This window comes from Erinaceus europaeus, chromosome 21 (genome assembly GCF_950295315.1).
Source record: "Erinaceus europaeus chromosome 21, mEriEur2.1, whole genome shotgun sequence".
Taxonomy (NCBI): Eukaryota; Metazoa; Chordata; class Mammalia; order Eulipotyphla; family Erinaceidae; genus Erinaceus; species Erinaceus europaeus.
In genome coordinates, this window is record NC_080182.1 from 32,349,596 (window position 1) to 32,356,356 (window position 6,761).

General features: G+C 42.3%; 1 long non-coding RNA gene across 1 annotated transcript; it reads left to right on the plus strand.

Moving 5' to 3' along the window:
* The first annotated feature begins 5,825 nt into the window (after positions 1 to 5,825).
* Positions 5,826 to 6,302, plus strand: LOC132535255 (uncharacterized). Its single transcript, XR_009547024.1, has 2 exons — positions 5,826 to 5,955; positions 6,109 to 6,302. It is a non-coding gene; the product is annotated as an uncharacterized LOC132535255 (long non-coding RNA).
* The last annotated feature ends 459 nt before the right edge of the window (positions 6,303 to 6,761 follow it).

Consider the following 6,761-nt stretch of genomic DNA (forward strand, 5'->3'; position numbering starts at 1 on the left):
AAACCCAGCACCTCACCTAATGTAAGTGTCAGCCTGTCCCAGGAGTGTAATCTTTTGTCCATCAAGCTGGAATTGGGGATCATGAGGCATCAGCATGATAAACCCCCCGCCCCCCAAAAGGCAAGTCTGCCTATTTGTTATGTAGGTTGTGGCATCTAGACTCATCATTTAATAAAGCAAATGTAATCTTTACATTTCTGGCATTTTTTCAATTAACAATCCTAAGGAATATTATGTTGTCTGGTTTTAGACTTATCCTCCACAATCCAATAATTAGTGCATTAGGAAAAAGAAATGAGTACTTTCTTTTTTCAGTATTATACTCTATATCGACACAATTTTCTGAAGGGAAATGACACTTTCATTGCAACAAGTGAATGCTAGTAATAACCAATTAGGTTACTCTGCTAATTACTTGCATCTCTAAACTTATTCAAGATTATTGGAGCTATAGCTCAAAAACCAGGTTCTCCACAGTGCTTATTGCTAGCTGCAATAAATCAGACCTAATGCAAGAGTCAAAGAGTTAGGGGAAAATTCAGCAGAAATCATTTGAACTTCCATTAGGAGAGTGTTACAGCTGTCTCTCTCCTCCATCACACCATTAAGCACCTCATTATCATTAGCTCCCACTGTCAGTTTTAACAATTTTCTTTTCATCTTAACACTACTTCATCCCCTGACCCAAGGAATGCAATTTTGACCTCATTAACCTGGTGGGTGTTGACCTCGGAGTAACAGCAGGTTGAAGCTACCTTGCCTGTGCATTGTGAGCTTGACTCTCCTGCGAGTTGCTCCTTGAGCTTCTTGAACTGATCACAGACTGTTCGTCCCTAGGCATTAAACAGCTTGCCTTGGGGACCAAGAGTCTGGGAAAGGGAATGACAGTGAATGAGTGACCTTGCAGTTCCATTTACAGAAAAAAAAAAAAAAAAAAAAAACAGCAGTAGACATTCTTTACAGTAACAGAAAGAGCTCTGGCTTAGGAAACAGAAGACCTAGTTTCTAGTGAAATTTAGAACCCATAAGAAAAAGGCTGTCTGAAGGATGATAGACCGGAATACTATTCTGCTTGTAGGAACTATTTTGAAAGCAATTGCTAATGTTAAAAACTAAATCTGGGTGGTGGTGGTAGATAGCTTACCTAGGAGAGTACACAATTTACTATGCATGAGGACCCTGGTTTGAGATGTTGGTTCCAGCATCTCAAAGCATCAAGGGAAGCCCAATGAGTGATGAGTTGGTGCCGTAATGTCTCTCTCCTTCTCTGTCTTCCTCTCCTCTTTGCTGTATCTGAAATTAAAAGGGAAAAAATAAATAAAACTGAATTTGGAAAACAAAAAGGCAAAGGTCAGAGACTCATACTCCCACCACATTTCTGTTTTCCTTGGTCCTTCAGAATACTAAGAAGAGTTACAAGCTTGGTGTTAGGAGAAAAGTCATGGAGACTTCAGGCTAGCTATCAAACTCAAGAGAAACTACCATAGTTGTGTGCCCTCAGGAACATGCCTAAAATGAATTTTTTAGATTTCTTCTACACTAAAACCCCAAATCTCATCTGCTCTAATCCTACTTTTTGGTTCCTTTTCATGAAACATTTTGTCTTAATTTAGGTCATGCCACCTTCCAGACACCAAGTTACAGATGCTACTATGACCTCATCCTGACTTCTTTGGGTCGATGACCTCACCAGTGTGTCCTGGACCCTCACATTTCCAGAGCTCTGGTCCACTAGGGAAAGATAGAAACAGGCTGGGGGCATGGATTGACCTGTCAACGCCCATGCTCAGTGGAGAAGCAGCTACAGAAACCAGGACTCCTACCTTCTGCTCCCCCAAAACAACCTTGGTCCATACTCCCAGAAGGGGAGACGTGATAGGATGAAGATAAGAGGACTCTGCACTCAAGCTCAATCAGCACCCAGAGAGAGAGGAGGAAAAGGAGAGGGACATATGGAAGTAGTTATGTTGTCATGAGTGGCTTAGAGCAGAAGAGAGGGCTGAATCAGAACAAAAAACGGGGGCAACTATGTATAAATGTGGTTGGTCCATGACTACAATCTTAGGAGAACTGGATTGCAATGGGGAGACTAAAGATTCAGAACCTTGTTCATGGGAATGGTGTAGATTGAAACACTTGTTGAAATGTAATTCTGTAATATAAAAATTAAGAAAAAAGTTAAAATTAAACAAAAGTTATGGAAAACTCGTCACTATCCCAGAGGCCATGAATCCAGAGGTCAGGTGATCTGATGGCCTCGGAGCCCCATCCTATTTGCACAGAAACCTACCTCCTGATTCACCAACATTCCCACCCTCCTCCAACACATCAGTATAAGTATTCCCAGAAACATAAAACAGGAAGGTAGACTTGAGCAGGTGCTCCTGCCTCCCCTGCATGTTTGGACAACAACAGAGCCTTTCCCTCACAAAAGCAATGTGATATTTGACTTCTGTAGCCTCAGGAAGTGAATGCACTTCAGCATAACTAGTCCCATGTCAGATATTTCCTGCTGAATCTGGACAAATACTTATTTCTACAGTTGCAAAATAACAGTATTATATGGGAGGGCCTAAGTTTTTTTCCAATTAAAATACTTCAGAAAAGGTGTGGTGCCAAGTCCAGATCCCCTTACGAGGACAACATAGCCCCTCCTCCAGATGACCGGCTCATATTACTCTAACTTGGAAGTTTCTTTTTTATTATTATTATTGTTGTAGTTATTATTGTTGTCATTGTTGGATAAGACAGAGAGAAATGGAGAGAGGAGGGGAAGACAGAGAGGGGGAGAGAAACACAGACACCTGCAGACCTGCTTCACCGCTTGTGAAGCGACTCCCCTGCAGGTGGGGAGCCCAGGACTCGAACCGGGATCCTTACGCCAGCCCTTGCGCTTTGCACCACGTGCACTTAACCTGCTGCGCTACCGCTCAACTCCCAACTTGGAAGTTTCTATGACCCTTGACAAGGAAAGTGATGTCTCTTGGAATTGGATTCATGTTCTGTCTCACAACACCCACCTCTTCAGGCAGCCTGTAATTTCTGGACACAAGAGACAGCTTCTTCCTCTGGTGATTTCTGTACAAACCATACTGCAGAACTCCCTATTTCACCACCAGTATGTCAGAGTGAAGTTGGACTTGATGCAACAACACCTCATTTCTTGGATCTACTTTTTCTCTCAACCCCTTAAAGTGAAAAAGTGCTCCTCGCGTAATCACAGCGCACTCAGATCCCCAGCTCAGGCTCTGCACGGTTCTGCATGCTATGGGACTATGGAACCCAGCCTATGGAACCCAAATAGCCAGAGACTGCTCTGCTGAGGGCTGGCTTGTTGGAATGAGCACTGTAGGGAAGGAGGGACTTAACAAATTGTTTCTCACACACCCCATTGCAAAGGTTAAGAAGATGTTGAGAGGAATACAACGTTAAGTAGGAATTAACAAACAGAAGGCCACTGACAGATTTCCCAAAGAAATGATATTTGATATTTGGAAAAGTAAATCTTGAAGAGCAGTGCGCCAGGGAGAGAGCACAGCATCTGAAAGGATCAGAGGCACAGCCCAAGATTCCTTGTTCCAGAGTGAAGAGGGAAGATAATAGGTGAACTTGGAGAATACAGTATGATGGTGGGAAGAGGAGGAAAGGGCCACATCAGTAGCAAAATGACATGACAGCAAACATTTAAGCCTGCACTCTGTGCCAAGTCCTGTGCTTAATATTTTCTACCTGCCAATATACCACATCCACATGTGTTACATAGTATAATTTTACCCTCGTTTTAGAAATGAAAAGAAAAATGAAGTTACAACAGAAACATTCGCAATGACCCTACAGTCAGAAACTGACTGACCTGGAAGAAAATTCTTGTTATTTTGAAGAAAATCTTGTAAAGCTCTGAAATTGGAGGCTTCCCAATTTTCAAATCAGATGTCACAATAACAAACAAACGAAAACCTTGAAAGATGACGAAAAAAGATTTAAGTATATTAAACAGTAAAATGGTATAGTTCTGTGCATGTTTAAAAAAGTCCTCACAGTAACTTTAATTAGAAATGTCATCAAACCAAAACCAAATAGAAGAAGTGAAATGAAGAGACTGTGAAGTTTCTGTACTTGTCTGATTTCGAAGACTCAAAGCACTTCACGTGAGACTGAGCCAAGCAGGTGGTAAGGTATGCTTCCTAGATAGACAGCTATCTCCCCAGCCCCACCAGTCCATCTGGATCACATTAACCTTCATGATGCAATGAGTCTCAGTCTGCCACATAGTAGCACAGAGTACTACATGTATACACAGCACCACTATATGCTACTGTGTGGCACACTAAGACTCACTGCATCATACAGAGAGAGTTGACTCCAGCCTCTTCTTACAAGGGCACTAATCTGATACTGAAGAACTGAACTTCGGGATCTCAACCAAACCCAGTCAACTACCCAAGACTCTATCCTCCAAATAGCAGTACACTGGGAGTTAGGACTTCAACATGCAGAATTTGAAGAAACACAAGAGAATGGTATGAAAAATCGCCTTAAGCAAATTGCAAAAAGGAAAAGAAGTGCACCATAAGTATTTCACTTCTAATGGAGGTTTTAAAATATCAGCCATGCAGATGTTGTCACAGTAAGGTTATCAAGGATAACAAATAAACAAATAAATGCTAAAAAAAAAAAAAGGTAGTCGGCATAAGGATCCCGGTTCAAGCCCCTGGCTCCCCACCTGCAGGGGAGTCGCTTCACAGGTGGTGAAGCAGGTCTTTCTCTCCCCCTCTCTGTCTTCCCTTCCTCTCTCCATTTCTCTCTGTCCTATCCAACAACAAACAACATCAACAATGGCAATAATAATAACCACGAGGCTACAACAACAAGGGCAACAAAAAGGGGGAAAAATGGCCTCCAGAAGTGGTGGATTCATGGTGCAGGCAGCGAGCCCAGCAATAACCCTGGAGGGAAAAAAAAAATGGTAGTTACATTTTAACTGTAGGTAAGGGTATATTTTAGTGTGTACACCCCATGCAATATTTGGGAAAATCACACTAAAGTCTGTTTTATGTGAAATTCAAATATACAAGTAGACTTGAGTTTTACAAGGAACTTCTAGTCCTGGGCCAAGTCTAATTTTAGGATCTGGGCGGTCACATCCCCACAGTTAGGTAAGCAAGAGTAGGATAAGCTCTCCTCCTGGAATGTTGGTCTGCTTCTAAATTCTGCTTCTAAGACCCCTTCTGTTTCATTGGTTTAATCCCCGATTAACACTGTATTCTATTTACATAACCACTGTTAACTAAGCACCACCCTGCCTCCAGGGCATTGGTTTCATCCCCACTGTTTCGCACGCTTTTTCCTTCTATCCTACATACATCCTCTTCAGACCTGACTCTTCTGCCTCAGAATGGATAAGGACAAGATTGTGATTAGAGATAGCTTAGATTGCGCTGCGTTCCACATAATAAAGACTGAACTGCGTACCACTCAGCCATGAGTCCCTGGTCGTCTCTCTCTCCCGCACACAAAGCTAGCCCGACACTGGAACACCTCACAGGAAGGTTAATGGAAACTGCCAACTCTCTATCTACGTTATTCCAAACACACCTGCTACAGTTACAGAGGGAGAGTGGAAACCTGCTTACAAAATAATGATGTTTTGACTTCGCCAGATTAGTGCACTATTAAGTCCTGTTGTTCACTCCATGGCATTAATGAAAAATAGGTCACAGGATTGCGCCCCTGGAGGTCCAGTTAGCGCTAAAAAGAACCGTGACATTTTACACCTGAAAGGATCAAACCATAATTTCGTGTAATGACCTTCTTTTCAGATGAAGAACTAGAGACCCCAAGCTGTTAGGGGACTTATCAAAGGTCGGACAGTGAGTGACACTGATTCTGTGACACCCGGTGTGCTGACTCAAACAGAAGCCATTTTATCACTAGTCCATACCACTATTCTGAGAGGTCGGGACATTATCACCATTTTGTTGTTGTTGTTGTTCTATGAAAAAAAGAGTCTGGGTAAAGTTTAATAACTCAGCTCGAGGAAATAAAGCAGAGATCTCAAGTGCAGAATGTGTCCATACTATCTTAACTCTTAATCTTTACACTATCTAGAGTACCGGATTGACCACACCATTACAATGCAAGAGGGCCATGGTTCAAGCCCCTCTTCTCCACCTGCAGGGAGGAAGCTTTCCTAGTGGAGAAGCAGCACTATGGGTGTCTTTTCCCTTCCTCTCTACCTCCCCTTCCCTCTCAATTGCTCTCTGTCCTATGGAATAAATTAACAATTCAACGGAAATTCAAAATATGTCAGTCTCTCTGTTTCTCTGGCTCTCTGTGTGTGTCTCTCTCACACACACTGCCATCCTCTCCATGGATATAACCCAGCACCTCACACATGTGGAGCAGAAGGTCTCCACTGAGCTACACCTTCTTACCCCAATAGACTCTGTTTTTAAAGTGCTTTTATTTTCACAGCATCACTGAATAGAAAAACACATGCATTTCCCATAGTTGATCCTTCTTCCTATACAAACTGCCCCCTAATCTCCCACCACAGTGGCTTACCCCTTACAGTGGACCTGTCAGTGTTCTGTCACGCCCAGAATTTACACAGGGGTGGACTCTTGGTATTGTATATGTTATGTGTTTTGACAAATGTATGCTGACATGTATTCACTATTATAGTTATACTCTGGATTTAATTCCCATTTCTGAGGTATATGTTGAAAATCTGACTAGAATTTGACTGAGAAGATAGAGCA